A 17641-nucleotide genomic window follows, 5' to 3' on the forward strand; every position below is an offset into this window, starting at 1 on the left:
AAGAGAAACAGAGACACACAGCTGCTTTAATGTCTGTTGCTTCCGACAGAAAATTACAGATGGTTCACTATTTGGAGAGAAACTGTTTTAATAAACGTATGCACAGTTACATTTCCTTTCACAACAAAAATCCTAATATGACATTTTGTTCCCAAGCCTAGAAACTTCAGAAGAATTTCAAAATTCAGGCAGCACTGGAAACACTATGGATAACAGGAAGAGCATCAACTTCAATGTCAGTTCTCAAATAGCAGTGAGGCAACAGCACGTCCTCAGTCACTTTATCTTTGAAATGGTATACCAGGCTTGACCTGGCATGCTGTTATTAGAATGAGGAAAGGAAAAAAAAACGAGGCCAGGCTCTGATGGCTCACGTTTGTAATCCTAGCTACTCAGGAGGCTGAGATCTGAGGATCAGGGTTCAAAGCCAGCCCAGGCAGAAAAGTCCACGAGACTCTTATCTCCAATAAACCACTCAGAAAACCGGAAGTAGTGCTATGGCTCATGTGGTAGAGAGCTAGCTTTCAGCTGAAGAGCTCAGGGACAGTGCCCAGGCCCAGAGTTTAAGCCCCATGACAAAAAAAAAAAAAAAGAGCTGGGCACCAGTGGCTCAGACCTGCAATCTTAGCTCCTCAGGAAGATTGCCATTTGAAGCCAGCATGGGCAGGAAAGTTTGTGAGACTTTTGGTTTTGGTCATAGGGCTTGAACTGTGGGCCTGGGCACTATCCCTGAGCTCTTCAGCCCAAGGCTAGTGCTCTACCACTTTTGCCACAGTGCCACTTCCAGTTTTCTAGTGGTTTATTGGAGATAAGAGTCTCGTGGACTTTTCTGTCTGGGCTGGCTTTGAACCCTGATCCTCAGATCTCAGCCTCCTGAGTAGCTAGGATTACAGGCGTGAGCCACCGGCACCCAGCTTGTGAGACTCTTATTTCCAATAAACTACCAAAAAGCCTGATATGGAGCCATGGATCAAATAGTAGAATGCTAGTCTTGAGCAAAGGAAGCTCAGGGACAGTGCCAGGCCCTGAGTTCAAGCTCCAGTACTGGCACAAAAACAACAGCAAAGAATGAGACAAAATGTACTTCAAGTGACTAGTAGAGTTCCTGATACAAATGGGAAGTGTGATTGCTAAAATTATAATGGAAATAAGTTGCAGTCCCATGATGGGCTTATTAGGTTTCAAAGAATGATTTTTTTATTTGCTGGGCACAGTAGCGCAGGCCTGTCATTCTAGTTACGAGGGCCGAGGGGATCAGGAAATCATGGTTTGAGGCCAGCTCAAGGAAAAGAAAAGATCATGAGACTCCATCTCAACCCATTGGATGAGAGTGAGAGTATGTACCTGTTAGCTCAGTTACTGGGAAAGAACAATGGCTGGGCACAGTGGTGTATGCCTGTTCATCTCCAAGGACTTGGAGAACCACAAGCAAGAGAATCGAAGGCCAGGCTGACCTGGACATAAAATGAAATTGGCAAAAATAGTCAAGGCAAAAGGAAGCTGGAGGTGTGGCTCAACTGATAGTCCACTTACCTAGTAAATTGGAGGCCCTGTGTTCAATCCTCATTATTGCCAACACAAAAAGAGATGGCACCTAGCTGTCCATTCTGGCTAAACAAAGTATTTGGAAAGCTGCTGGCAAACTACTCCACCCACGTGGCAAACATGCCACTCAGTAACATTATAGTTCTTGAAGCAATTGTTTCTCTCACAGAGCATCAAGTGCCCTCCCCCTCCCCCATATCAGTCATTGAGCAAGAGGATAAGAACCTCACTGCCAGGTTTTTTTTACCTGAGTATGCTGGAGTGACCAGTTCTTCCCCTTTGTTTTCAGGGGTCTGAAATGGGTTCATATAACTATTATTATACAACTATGAATAATGCTCCCTACTAATGGAAAGTGTGTTAGTGATACATCAACACTCCCCCCCAGCCCGTTTGTGAGGCCTGAATTCTGGGCCTGGGCACTGTCCCTCAGCTCTTCAGCTCAAGGTGAGTGCTCTACCGCAGCTCCACTTCTGGTTTTCTAGTGGTTTATTGGAGATTAAGAGTCACACTGGACTTTCCTGTCCAGGCTGGCTTTGAACCATGATCCTCAGACCTCAGCCTCCTGAGTAGATAGGATTATAGGCATGAGCCACAGGTACCCCACTATATCTACTCTTGAATTCACCTTTTCTAATCTACATAATCCTCCTATTTTACAAAGAAGGAAATAGACTTGAGTTTAAGTCATTTGTCTAAATCAAATGCCACAAAACCAAATAATATCCTTGGGCTTTGAGCCCAAAGGGTGCACATTCCTTCCTTCAGGCCACACTGGCTCTAGACTATGGAGCCTACACTGCCCAGGCTCACTACCCACATCATTGCTTTCTTGAGGCAAGGAATGATTGGTGACTTTTCCAAGTGTTATATCTTATACACGTGTTTATCTTATAAATTGTGCAGGGGTATTTTTTTTTTAGGACATTAGATAAAAGACCCTGGGCTCATAATTGGAGGATCCTCAGTGGCAGCTGGGAGGGTCAAAGTGGGCAGGCAAGGATAGTTCCTTAGAAAGAGTTTGAGGAACAAGGAAAGGTAAATAAGGAGGTAAGGAGAGGTTTTTTTTTCAATAGAATATGAAGGAGTTTAGGGGCTTGTTTGTTTGGTTTTGTTTGTTTGTTTATTTTGTTTAGGAGTGTAAGTTGTATCCAGAAAGCAATGGTGAAGCAACAAAGCTTTTTAAACATCAGATGTACATTTGAAAATTGTTCAAAAACTTAAAAATAGAAAGGGCACAATTCCCTCATTACTATTCAACAAATAAAATTCTTCAAGCAAAAACGATTCCCCAGAATATAAACTGTCTTAATACATATCTCAGCAGTCATGTATTTTGAAAGCCTGAAAAGTAACTTGAATATTAGCAGCAATGTTTGAGGAGTATTCTTCTAGAAGACTTCTGCATTTGTTAATAGACAAAGAAAGAACTATATGTACAACTATAGTGAAAGTAGAGCTGTGCTTTTCTTTCACAAATTCTCTTCTTTTGTTTTGCCTTTTTTTTTTTTAAGGGTGTCTGCCCAGCACATTCTCTTTGCTTCTAGGAGCAGGGAAATGCCCTGTGATATTTTTTTCCCCTTAAACTGTAAGCCATTAGCTTAGCTGCCAGCCACACAAATCCTCCAACTTCCCAGTGTGCCTGGCTCTGTTGTCCAAGTTTTTTTCCCCTTCTTCTTCAGTATATGCTGAAATGAATGTGTTTCTAATTAAGTAGCTTCAGGAACATGACAGCTTCAATGTCAAAAATACAAAGTCTAAACCCCAGCAGGAAGTCCTAAAACTGCAAATGTCTCATTGAGTGGAACCTTGCCTAATGTAATGAAAGGAGGCAGGAAGAGCACAGAATTCCAGAAAAATGGCCACTTAATGTGTCTAGAAGCGCAGCTAAACAGAGAATGGAAAGCTCAGATCTGTAATATTTAGCTAAACCTCAGCAGCTAGACCATGTAAGCAAGCAACTGATCAGTCACCATGAGTTTCAACTAGAATTTCAGAGCTGAAATCCCAACAAACAAGTTGACATGCAGAAAAAGACATTCAAATAACTGTGAGATAAAGGTGAATACTACCTATAGCCTAAGCCCTCTGAATTTAACCATAGGCTATTACTTGGAAAAGAAATATTTTCTAGAATTTTAAATAGGTAGGTTTTAATGAAATGCTCTTTTATCTGCAATAAAAATCAATGATACCCCAAGTAGAGATTAAGCCTCATAGAAGAGGGTACAGATGGAAAAAGGGACAAAGTGGAATAGTTCTTCAGGCATCTTTAGCATTTTTTAAGCCCAATAACTTCCCCAAGAGCAATTATAGTTATCACAGAAATATAGTTTCTTAGTCAACTATTGTTAGGACTACAACAGTTCTGTATTTAGAAAATATCTGAAACACATTCATTTGAAAATCATGTTTTGTATGAATGCAAGTTTGGAGAAATACCTTTCCCTGTTGTTATCATTTGCTTACAAAGCCTCAAATACTTCCAAGAATCTATGGCAATGTTACCCTGAAAATATCTAATTACAAATCCTTGGTATGGGGAGGGACTGGAAAGAAAAAGAAGCTCAGAGATTCCTTAACACCTCAGTGTGCCAAGTATGTACCTTGGTAATTCTTAGGTATGTCCTGATAACAATTCCTATTGTTACTATGCCAGAATAATTACTGAAGATTCATTATCTTGGAAAACTCTTTTGCTCAAGGCTAGCACTCTACCACTTGAGACACACACCGCTTCCTGTTTTTTGGTGGTTAACTGGAGCTGAGTCTCCCAGAATTTTCAGCCTGGGCTAGCTGCAAATCAGTATCCTCAGATCTTAGCCTCCTGCATAGCTAGAATGACAGACCAGTGCTCAGCTAGAAAAAGTTTTGGAAAAAGATATCTACTTATGATTATATCATCTCAATTTTGCCTTATACTTTTCTAATATCAGCCAACATAAATTGTTTTATATCTTTGAAATTAATTGCATATATTTGATTGTTTTCTCAGTGTCCACATCAACTCTTTCCATATTATACTACAAGTTTTGTAATTGTTAAGGACCATATAATATGCAATCAAATTAATCCTATCTCTATAGTTAGATAATAAGTCACTTCTTTTCATTAATGCAATACTGAATTGAAAATGAACGCCTTCAGATGCATGAGCTCCCAGACATTGAGTTAGTAAGTCAGAGGGGTTAGGCTTGTTTTTGTTTTGTTTAATATCTTGCTATATCCTTACCAAATATCTCTAGAGGGACAATGTGCAAGGACAAGAGACAGTCAAGATGTGCCTAGCACAGGGGCAACATCTGGTAGACACTCAGTAAGCAACTGTCAAGTCCAGAGGGGTTCTCTCCAAGCCCAGTGTGGCTGGCACCATTGGTCCCATTCTACTCTCATTCAGAGAATGGCTTCTTGTTTATTCTTCATTCTGAAGACATCTGGTAAACTGATGATAAGGATGGTCAACATTCATCACTTTGCATATAGGTTTCTGATTCACAAGCACATGCTCTCAGCATCCATGCACTCTCCTGTGAGCTCTGTGGGTTTGTGCAGCACTTTCTTCAGGAGGGTGCCTCTCCTCCTTATTTTAATGTACTGGCAAGGAAACAATTGTTTGTTCTTTCTGACCACTTAGAAATTTTAAAAAAAAGGGTGTCTCACTCTAAGGCATATATTAAAAAGAAAACATAGCCAAATAAATTTAGTAAGCTAATTCTAAAAGCTTCACATTTGGAGTCCGACTCATCTGAATCATTTGTGATTCAGAGGCATCAATTTCCATGTTTTTCCAAGGACAATTCAGTAACAAAGCAAAACAATAATTCATGTCCTAAAAGTATCTTCCTGATTTAGGTCCGATTTGTTTGTTGCTCTTCTAGAAAATATAAATGCAAAGATACTTGTTTTCACTGATAGCTTCTCTCTGCCCTGAGCACTTCAGCAATCACAGCAACTTTAATTTCAATGCTGAATCATACTGCCATTTTGAAGACATTTTAAATGGCAATTAAACACATAATTAAATTAAAGCAATGATAATATTAACAGCTATAACCATATCTATGCACAGGCAGATCATGACAACTGCTTCACAACTGCTGTGCAGCCGACGGTGTTTGTAGGGCGCCATTGTACATCTCTGAATATAAGAATAGGGTCTACTGTACTGGGCCTTTGTTCTCTGGAAATTACTGCACTCTCTGACTTCCTCAGTTACATCCTGGGAAACTGAAAGCTCCTCTTTCTTCCTGCTCCCCTACAGAGGAAAGGGATTCTGTTGCTGGTATCAAGGCAGTGACAATATAATGACCTTTACCTGAAAGGTATCTTTATTTTGAATCCTAAGAGGGAAAGGAACTAATATTATTGAGTGACTATAACCCAGTCACTTTTATGCATTACATATATAATTCTCAAAGCAACTCTGCAAGGTAGTGTGCTATTATCTACACTTTCAGATGAGGAAACAGGTTCAGAAAGGTGAAGCAACTTGCCCAAGGTCACACAGCTAGTAAGTGGTAAAGCAATATTATAAACTAAGGGCTGTCAGTCTATGAGGCAGGCTGTACTCATATTGTCGCAGTTATACTTGATACTGAAGACAAAAGGAAAGGAGTGTTAGTTTACCGAAAGGGCCTGTGTTTCTGGTATAGGTAGGTCTTACAGCTTGGGTTCATTCCTAGCAATGAACAGACATGCATATGGATCTGCAGATTTCTTAATGATCCTGCAGTCCCCATCCATTATGACTGCACTGCCACAATTTGTTTAATTCCTTTCCCCCAGATAACTAGAACCCTCTTAATTATGTTCCCCTGAGGTGAGCTGCTACTAATTGGAAATGAGTCAGGTGAAATAAAAGAACACTGGTGGTCTAAATACACAGCATTCAACTTCCCCAGACAAAGGTGGAGGGGGTGAAGACAGGTCTCACACTTCCTGGCAGGCAAGCCCTCTTTGACACCAGGAAGGAACACAGCCTTGGGCAGCCCAGGGATTTGAAAATCTACTGGCTCTCTTTTCTTTACCTGGGTACAAATGCACAGTTAGCATCACTACTTATACACCACAGTGCCCCCCCTCCCGCCCACGGGTGCACCACCTTTTTACCCAAGTACTTTTCTCAGCAGAGGGGGGCCCACAAGTTTTCCCTCAGTTTACTATTTTTAAAGGTAAGGAAAGCTCAGAAAGAGGCCTTATTCACTTGAGCCTTTTGTTTTCTTTCTTGTTTTTGAAAAAAACCAAAAGAATAAACACAGCTTGCCTTACAGTTTTAAATTCTGCTCCAAATAATGAAGCCTGGTTTTGTGAGGGAGGTCAAGGACAAAAGAACAGGAGAAAGAACAAAGAAGATGTAGCACATCTTGTTGGGAACAAAATGTGGCTTTGGCCTTCCTGAAGGTTACAGAGAGGTGCTCCTAGGCTATTATGGTGACCAGTGTGGCAGTAGGAGTAACAAGCAGCTGCCAACCACTGGCTGTGTGCTTGCCTCATGTCATTGCCAGCCAAGGCTGCTAGACATGTTCTCCCTGGGTCCTCAGTGTGGAGGAACCACAGTACAGATGAAGAAGCCCAGAAAATGAGTAACTCATCTGAGGTTATACAGATCACAGCAGAGCAAAGACTACAGCCCACACCCACCACACTGAGGTTAACAAGTTCAAAATTTTCCAGGAGACCAGCATTCAAATAGCCAAAGAAGGAGAAGAGCAAAAGGAGATTAGCTTTTTCTAGTCTACTCAGGAGGCCACAGGAAGGCCTAGAGTCCCCACCTTCTAGAGGAGTATCTTCACTGCTCTGTCCACTCCAGGTATTATCTTGTTCTATATGACCTCTGAGATCTTAGTTACATGATATACCTACAGACCTCAGTCCCACTTCCTTAATGCCCCATTGAACCCATGCTGCCCACTTCTCATATGGCACCAGTGGTTGCTTATACCTCCCTTCCTTCAGGCTTTGGTCTGGATGACCCACTGGGCACAAAGCTAGGACAGAGTTGCACCATTCCATATTTAACACAAGCTAGACATCTTACTCAAGGCTTTAGTTATCTGATCTCAGGGAATCCTCACATAATCCAACTGGTATTTTATTTTTCCCCTCATGAAAAAAGTTGTTCTGAGAAATTTGTTCAAAGTTTCCCTCTTAACAGCAACTCCAGCTCAAACTCTCCCGCAATGTTTCTTATACTGCTCTTGTTTAATAGTGACTTCTCTGGACCATTATGCTACATTTAGCAAAAGAAAATTATTTGATAATTATACTAAAAAAAAACTTCAACAGCTAGTAGATCCATCAGAATAAAACTATGCTTGCTTCACTAGCTGGGATTGATTCTTTTTTTGTTCTAAGCAATTCATATGAATATATTCAGTATAGTCCCTAAAGTAGGGAAAGAATTAGAAGCAAAAGGAAAAAAAAACAATAAAGTCAATACTTGAGCGTCATGCTACGACATCTACTGATGGCCACAAATTGGGCTCTGAGCCCTCTGGCTGCCAAACCCAAAGAGATAGGAGATCATAACGTGACCTGCGGAATCCACAGAGAAAAATAAACTACAGTCGACCCTCATACCCACAGGTTCTGTGTCCATAGATTCAACCAACGGTGGATCAAAAATACTCTAAAAATAAAATTCTAGAAAGTTCCAAAAAAGGAAAACTTGAATTTGCTGCATACTGAGCACCATGTAGCACCTCCAGCTGTGGCCTCTCACCACTTCATAGACCACCCCCAGCCTCTCTCTAGCATACATTGTCTGAGCAGTGCTTGCAGGGCATCCCATTCAAATATCGTGTTCCTAGGCTTGCTGACAGTGGTTTCAATGCTGCTTTATCTCATCATTATTCCCTAAACAATACACAGTAACTATTTACAATGCATTACATTACATTAGGTGTAAGTAATATAGAGATGATTTAAAACATAGAGGAGGGTATGATATGCGCAGGGATATATACAACTTTTGTAATGTCTTACATAATGAAATTGAACACCTTCTATGGCTTTTGCTACCTGTGGGGGCTGTGAAACGGAGAGAACTACTAGTCAGAAGCTTGAATTTTAAAAAGACTGGAGGGGGGCTTATCATATGCTGGTCAGTCAACTAGTATTACTATGTATCAGGCACAATATCGGGCTGGGGAAAGAGGAAAGAAAATAGATTTGGTCTCTGCCTATTTGGAGCCTACTAGCAGCAGATGAAATAAGTACATTACTCTATGTGCACACACTGCTGCAACAAGGAGACTCATGGGTGCTGTGGTATACAAGACAGGAAGGCCTAAGGTGACCTCATTTCATCTTCACAGCAATCTTGAAGGCTTATCTCTGTAGCTTACAGAGGAATCTATAGCTCAAAGAGGTTAAGTGACTTGACAAGTCATAAGGCTGGTGAGAGGCACATAACAGGGCTTGAAAAGTACAATTGGTGTGAAGGCTATCAATTAAACTTTTCTTTGGGGAAATGGTATTTAATTTCTTTCCTTGTTTCCCATCCAGCACTCTCTAATTTTTGAGCAATAGCAGAGAATGAGCACCTGTAAGACCAGTAATAACTCTAGATTGGGTAAGGACGTGAAGATCACCTGGTTCTGTGTGCGGTTTCACATGGCCAGAGCACAAGGAAGGCTTCTGACAGCAGAAGGGGAGCTCAGTGTGAGTTGAGTTGGATGCTGGGGATGACTGCTAATGCAAGACACATGTATATCACTGGCACTGATCAGTGAAAGCAAGCAGAGAGAGGACATTGTCCGAGTGTGGCTCTAAAGCTCCACAGGGTAACCAGTGAAGGAGGGGGGACAGATGCCGTCCAGAGCCCTAAGCCACTTGTCCTAACTGAAATGAACCTAAGTTACAAAGATAATGCCTGGGTGAAAACCTGGAAAGGTCAACATCAAAGCCTGAAGTAGGCCGCCCTTTTGTGACTCCTCAGTCTACCGGAAGGAGACAGACTCAGAAAACATCAGGAGGGACTCTGTGGCTGAGACCACTGCAGCAGGAGAAGTTAATCATACAGTAAAGGTCAGGAGACAGAGTTCTCAGAGGCCACGGAGAATTCAACCAGAACCATAATAGCCAGAACTAGCTGCAAAAAAACAAAAACAAAAACAAATAAACAAACACACACACACACGCGCGCACACACACACACACACACACACACACAAAACAAAACAAAAAAACACACAAAAAAAAAACAAAAAACAACCTTCCCTCTGCCCCCAACAAACTCAGACTGGGATTCACCAGCAGTCCCGGAGCTCCTTCTAGAAACGCAGAAATGAATTAGGTGCAAAACAAATGAGAAGAAACAAAGAGAAAGAGATTTATAGAGGAATAATGAACATTCGATGTAACTGGTAATAATAAGAAAAGAGTTTCTCTTTCTTTTTCCAGTATAAAGATGTCACATATGCCAAGAATGCTTAGCATCCATTAACCTTTTTTACCTAGGTTCTCAGTTCAAATGTTCAAAGGAAAGAGCCTAGCACCACGATAGTGCTTCACACATTTTTCCTGGTGCCAGAAACTGAGAGAGGCAAGAATACTTGTCTGAAAATCCCTGGCATGAGGTGACTTGTTCCAGTGCTGCTGCCTTCTGGAATCTTGGATGTTTTTATGGTCTGTGGCTCCTAACTTACAGTGACCTATGGTTCCCAATACATAGTTAAAATGCCTTTGTTGGCAAGACTACTACACTGTACCTCATAAGTTCTAGAGTTTTCTAAGGATTGTATATCTTAGCCAGGCTGCAGGCCAGAGAGGACTGAGGAATTACATACATAATGTGTATGAGAAATGGGCAAGTCAGCAGAAGGTAAAGCATGGAGGCTGGTCAGAAACTGGGGCTGGAGATAAGCTGCTTCTACCTTACAAGCAGAAAGCAGGCAGGGAGTAGGTCACCCTTTTGTGCCTCTCCAGTCTACTAGAAGGAGACAGACTCAGAAAACATGAGGATGGGGCCCCATGGCTGAGATCTCTATAGCAGTAGAAGTTTATCACAGAGAAAATATCAGAACATGGATCCAGAGGTTCAGATGCAGAATCAAGAAAATGAAAGATCATCTGGTGGTTAGAGTGCAGTCAGGAGAGCACGTTGAAGGCAGGTGGGTGAGAGCCAACAAACTTCATCTTCTAATTTGGAAAGAGTGGTTTCTATGTTAAAGGGACATTGTCCTCTCTTACTCTGCTATGGTCTGAAGATGGGCTGTCTCATTGAACCTTATGTTGAGTCAATTCCTTGATGTAAAGAGATTGGGAGGTGTTTGGGTGATGGGACTAGAGCTCACCTGGAAGAGTAGAGATCAAAATCAGGACTTCCCACTTATGGAAGAAGAGAAGAAATTGTGTGTCTAGTGTACCTGATGATCAGAAAGTGCACACACACACACACACACATACACACACACTTAAATGTGTATTGGTTGAACAAAGAAAAATGATTACTGAGTAAATCCAAAAAACAGTTTTCTTAGAAGTATGCAAAATATCTTCTACAGGCTCTTGGGACTCTAAGTATTGGGGGCTGCTGAAGGAAATGAAGGTCACATCAGCCTAGGGGTGGGTTAATTTCATTACCCAGTAACTTCTTTTTAGTTGTCTATTTGGTTCCAGACTATACTTCTAGCCATATTACTGGAATTATTTTGTAGATAAAGAAAATGAAACTCGGGCTGGGAAGGTGGCTCAGTGGTAGAGTGCTTGCCTTGCATACCTGAGGCCCTGGGTTTGATTCCTCAGCACCACATAAGCAAAAAGAAAAAAGCCAGAAATGGCACTGTGGCTCAAGTGGTAGAGTACTAGCCTTGAGCTGAAGAGCTGATGGACAGCGCCCAGGCCCAGAGTTCAGGCCCCACAACGGGACCCAAAAAAAACAAAAAAGAAAGAAAGAAAATGAAACTCAAAGGAAAGAGGATGTAACTCACCCTTGTTACATATTAAATAGGACCAGAGCCAGGATTTGGACCAGGACTTTGACTTCTAATCTGGACCTTCCTCCCACCACTCAGACTCTCTATTCAAACATCAGGGTTGAGTACAGTCAAACCGTCTCAGGATTTACTCAGTAATTTATAATTGTTCTTTGTTTGACCAATACATACATGAGTGTGTGTGTGTGTGTGTGTGTGTGTGTGTGTGTGTGTGTGTGTGTGTGTACTTTCTGGTCAAGTACACTAAAAACACAACTTCTCTTCCTCCATAGGAATGGGAAATCCTGATTTTGATCCCCTTCCTTCCAGGTAAACTCCTATAATAATAGTACCATCCCCTGAGTACTGGACCACTCTCAGACCCTTGCTATTTCTTAGCTTAAAAAACAAAACAAACAACAAAACCCAAATATGCAAACAAACATTCTTTTGTTCCATTCTTTTGTTCACCTAAGCATGCAAAATCCTCTATGGAGTCATGTTTTCTATGAGATAAAACCAGTTACCAGCTCCTATTTCCCTCTGTCCAGTGCTAGGGACATAGCACACATAAGCATTTGCTGCAATATGGACAAGATACAAAGCTCTTGTGTCTGTTTTAGCATTCTTTAAAATATCCTGCCTAGCCCAAAATTGGGTATATAGAAGGGAATTTTAATCACTAATCCATTTGTTCAACTAATCCATTTGCATCCTACCTGGACACTGTCAATTTCAATTGGATTTTGTGTGTGGGGGGAGGGTTAGTCGTGGGGCTTGAACTCTGGGCCTGGGTGCATCCCTCAGCTCTTCAGCTCAAGATGAGTGCTCTACCACTTGAGTCACAGCACCACTTTCGGTGTTCTGGAGGTTTATTGGAGATAAGAGTCTTATGGACTTTCCAGCCGATGCTGGCTTTGAACTGTGATTCTCTCCCCGGATCTCAGCCTCCGGAGTAGCTAGGATTACAGGCGTGAACCACCAGCACCCATCCTTCAAATAGATTTTGTTTAATCATTTATTTGTGTGTACATACACATGTTTGTGTAAATATATATACACACGTATGTACATATACACATACTCGTCCACTAAGATATATCGCCTGTATATGCATGAGAATAGTCAGAAATAACAAAAACAAACCATAGAACCTACTATTTACGGTGAACCTCCTTTGTGTTCAATGACTCCTACTCCCTTTGGTCAGCTCAGAGAGGCTTAGTGACCTCAAAGCTACTATATGGAAAAGCCAGGGTTGAAGCCATGTTTTTCTTTTCCTACCACCACACCTGCATTTGATTTCTGTCTCTGCCACCGAGATTAGTAGTGATTCCAGTTAATTTAACATTAATGCACTCTCAATGCAAAATTTCATAGTATCAATGAAGACATTGATTAGAATGGGCCCAGCTGTGCTTCACTGGAAGTCACTTCACAGCTACATCCGGACTGATAGCCACATGGACAAGGAACCCTGTGGCTAAATGTATTAAAGAGTTTTTGCTAAAAATCCTAGATGGAACAGATTCATGCAGCAGGTGGGATTGACTCAGAACCCTAGCATAGATCAGGGAAGAGCCTAGGGTTAGTATCTCTCAGAGGATCTGAACATCCCCTGTGCTATTAGAAATGGCTTTTATGATGTCATGAAATATACAACGTATTTCACAAGCTCAAATGCAAAATCCAGGTTTTAGTTCTAACATATTCTATTTAACTTTGTCACTTACTCTTGATCACAGAATGCATCAGAAGTTAGCTACAAATATAGCTGGACCTTACTGACTTTTACTGGAAAACCATACTCTTGTCTTGCTTTGAAAATATTTGCTCACAAAAAGTATGTTAATATAACCTAGAATAATCCAAATATACAAATTCAATTTGGGAGATAGTTTGGGATATTTAGGTATACTTTAGAGGGAAGAAAGGAGAAAAAGGAGTTTACATAGGAAATCCCATATCACTTGTACGGGGACTATTAATTTGCAAAATTTCCTTAGCATAGTATATAGTCATAATATGCTCTATAAGTGTTTGTTGAGAGAATGTATAATTAACAGATGACAATGTATGTCTACAATAAGCAAAACATCAAGAAGATTATATGAAGACTTTTTATTCCACAAAATCTTGGGGATAGGTATGACTCATTCTCTGACACTTTGCAGTATATTAGTAAGAAAAGGCTTAACATCCTGGACCTCTGGATTCTAAGCTCCATTATTTCTTAGCTACCTGACAGTAACTCACTACTCTTCCCTAAGCTTCCATTTCCTAAGTTATACAAGGGAGTGAATAATTTACAACTAATTTTAAAGATAGTAGTGACATTGAGAAAGAGCTTGCTACACAGTGCACTCAAAACAGTGGATGATGATGATGGACAAGGATGATTCTCATCAGCAAGTTAATCCTTTTGTCCCAGAATTGGGAAGGCTTTCCCAATATTGGCCCAGGTCAGAGATGCCATCAGCCAAGGTAGGGAACATTTTTGTTCTCACTTTCAAAGTCAAGGGAATGGCATAGATCTGAAGTAGAAAGGAACCAGCAGCACATGTTTTTAAATATTCATAAGGGCTGGAAATGTCTTACTCCTTTCGTTTTCTCTGCCATCTGCTTTTGTTTCTTTTCTTTTCATTCTTATGCCACAGCTGCAAATGAAAACAACCATACAATAACTCAAGTTAAATAAAAAAAAATCAAAATAAAAACAATCTGAAGGGTAAAAAGAGAAGACGAATTATAAAGTCTTCCCCTGAGCTCTGAAGGCAGTAGAAGCAAGATTAATATGAGTTAAACCTTCTGGAGAGTAAAATCCATGCCCCATGTTTTTGATGATGGTGATAAGAGCAATCACAGTAAACAAGTGGCCCCTACAAGCCACTTGATGACTAACACTTGTGATTCTGATAGCCTCTCAATAATGTGGACTAATTATGCCCATTTTACAGAAAAAGACATTGCAAGGTCAAAGAGGTAAAACTGATTTTTAATAGTGACATAGTCAATAAGAGATGAGACAGACTTGAATCCAAACCTAAGTACTTTCCACTTTGCCACTCTCAAATTGGGAAGGGACAGGAAGAAATTAACTTGGGAAATATTTAAGGCAAACCATTTGTACTAAACTGATTATTCAGATAATTAAAATCTGTGATTATAGCTCTAATTATAGTTAACTCAGATAATTGGTTGTTGTATTTGTGAATGTGCAATTAGAGTCTTCCACATAATTGCAGGGTGTTCAGTATCATACTTTCATTTATTAACTGCATGCAAACTAGAGCTTTGCTCTAGTGGTCTCCGGTCTACCAGACTACAATATAGCTTTTTTGGGGGGGCTGGGGGGTGGGGTCCCTGGGCCTAAGGACTATGACCTGTGATACTAACAGCAGGGGCTGGGTTCAGCCCCATTTGCCATGTCTTTGTCTGGAGGTCAATGAACACCTCATCATCAAGCACAATGTGAAAAGCTCTTATGGCCTACACTGTTGTCCTGAAAACTCTGAGCAGCATGTACCTGAAGAAAAACTGGCAGCAGTAGTCCTCATGTGTTAATTACACTTGCAAAGTCTATTATGCATAGAAAGGGCACCTGCTGGCAGTGAAAATGACTAGAATCCGCCCTTCCTGTGCAGTGAGTAAATTGAGAGTTCATTTCTACAGGAGATAATAGTTTTCAGATTCCATTTCTTGTATCCCCTGCAAGGGGACGTACTTAACATTTAAATCATCTGCAGAGGAACAAACCTCCCTCAAATTTGCATGTTTCAGGCTCCCAGCACTTTACTTAAAATGCTAGTTATCCCTGCTGGCTCTTACCACCAAGGATGAAAAGCAAGGTGGTGAGGAGTCCCAGAGCACAATAGAATAAAGCTCTGAGCATTGACTCAAATTTCATGACATTTGTAGTTTCTGACCAGAGTGGTAGCAGCAGGCTGAAGGTGATCAAATTAATCCTTGATTGGAGGGTTTTTGTTTTTGTTTTGTTTTTTTCTTTTGGGGTCTTTCTTTTCAATCTTACATCGTACAGTTAACAGACACCAATGCCTACAATCCTGTAATAATCCTCTGGTCAGATGTTTTCTTTTGTGACAAGAGACCAGGAGAGAGATGGCTATCATATAAACACATGAACTTCCAAGGTGAAGTCCTCCTAAAACCCAGTTGGGCACCAATACATTAGCGTCTGAACTCTGATTCTCTAGAATGGTAGCCTGGTATGACAAGGGTTCAGCAGCATACCTTACCAACACCATGCTCTCAGTAGGCTGGTGACTGTTCTGGAGAGTGGTGAAGTAGAAAGGACAAGGGATCAGCTTTCACAATAAACAATAAAATAACAAATCCTCTAAGCAAACAAGATGGACAGATGATGTCTAGGACAAATAACTGGCTAGAATAAACACTGATCATTTGCAAGAGAAGTATTTTAGAGATGAAAAAAATGCTTCTTCATTACAGACATTTGAAAATACAGAAAATAGAATAAAAGGCACGCTGAAATCTTGTTTTACCATGCCATTGTTAAATATTTGGGTGTATATGCAAACGTCTGCTTCTTTAATAATCTAATTTTTATGGTGTGTCTACATGTGTATAATTCTTGCTTGTTTTTATAAGAATGGAATCAGACACATACTGTCTATACTACTAAACCTCTTGGGGTCTTGGCTTATTGATCTGTGAATTGGAGCTAATAACACCTGTTTCCAGAGCTACTGGAATTAAATGAGATCATAGATGTAAAGGAGACAGACCAGACAGCCCACAATGACAGCTCCAGTTATCAATGATGTTACTGACAGGACTCCATGGTCCTGGAGTACCAGTTTTAAATTCACTCATAATGGAGTATCCTCAACTGTCCAAATAATGGAAAGGCAGGATCATGCTATTTAGCAAAGGAACTACATCCATTTTCCCAGCTGTATCATCTGAATAAAGAAACATATCTGTCTGAATGCAAGAAAGGACTTGTGGGCTTTCTCTCCCAGTGGTACTCAAGGCTTCCCTTTAACATACTGTTTCACTACATGTGGGAGACTCTGAGATATATTTCTGTGGAGAGGCACTTGTGTCTATGAAGTGGGGCATTGCCTGGGAGCCTGTTGACATCTGTATAGCAGGGATTGCCAGCAGGTGCTCTTAACTGAGAGGGCCAGGTTAGCTTAGTCTTTCTTGGGATAGGTATGTTCCCTTTCTCTACATCTCTTTTCTTTCCTCAGTTATCTGTCTCCCCACCACTACTTCCCTTCCTGGGCTATACAGTTTGTTCTCTCTCTCTCTCTTCCCCCCAGCAACCTGGTCTTCTTCCTCTTTGGCCTTCTGCCCAGTCCCCCAGCCTTTTATCCAAACAGCAAGGTACATGACTGGAAAAAAAAAAAAGCCAAGAATTGTTTCAGACACTCAAAATGAACAGCAAGGAAGCTAAAGTTTAGTTTGACACCTGAGCACATCTGTGGGGAGAGAGCAGAGCTGAGGGGAAGGGGTATTCAATGAAACCATGGAGAAGGGAGGCCTTGATGTGTTCCAGAAAACCCTCATGAGAGAACTCCCAGGTTATGTGGTCAGTGGCTTCTCATAGGCTGCTTCTCCTTTGTCAGGTGGGGTAGGATGTTTAGAAAGGGAAGGGGATGGGTATTGATGACAGGCCTTGGGAACTCAGTTTTGGGATCTCAGGCTGTATGGCTTCTCTCTAGCCCTGAGTCTGGAACATGATGGACAGAGAAAAAAGACAGCAAGCTGAGGGCCGGTACCACCAACATTCTATGAGTCCTGCTGACATTGGCCTCTAGACTTTCTCTTGCAGTATCTGCCTATTGGGTTGCATCCAGGGGACCCAGAACCCAACAGCTCTCCTCTGGTGAGTCTTAGGTGCTTAGTGTGCCTGTCTAATTATCTGAATCTTTTTTGATTAAGCCTGACTCTTATCGTAGCCTTTGTAGCACCCAAGATGTGGCATCAGAAAATATCTACTGCATCGAACCCACAAAGGTACAGAACAATCAAGAAGGCAAGAAAACCCTAAGGAGTTAGTGAGGAGTTATGAGAAGGAGAAACAAAGGGGGTGAGGGTAACAATGTGACAAAGACACAAAAGTAGGGCCAATGAAGAAAGTAATAATCAGAGGGAAGAACTTGAAGCTAGGGATATGGATAAGAGAGAAGTTT

General features: G+C 41.1%; 1 protein-coding gene across 1 annotated transcript in view; it reads right to left on the reverse strand.

Annotated features, from left to right (window-relative positions):
* Dennd1a (DENN/MADD domain containing 1A) overlaps positions 1-17641 on the reverse strand; it is a 445652-nt gene that overhangs the window by 189080 nt on the left and 238931 nt on the right. The window lies entirely within an intron of this gene.

This window comes from Dipodomys ordii, unplaced genomic scaffold (genome assembly GCF_000151885.1).
Source record: "Dipodomys ordii isolate 6190 unplaced genomic scaffold, Dord_2.0 Scaffold55, whole genome shotgun sequence".
In the NCBI taxonomy this organism is placed as follows: Eukaryota; Metazoa; Chordata; class Mammalia; order Rodentia; family Heteromyidae; genus Dipodomys; species Dipodomys ordii.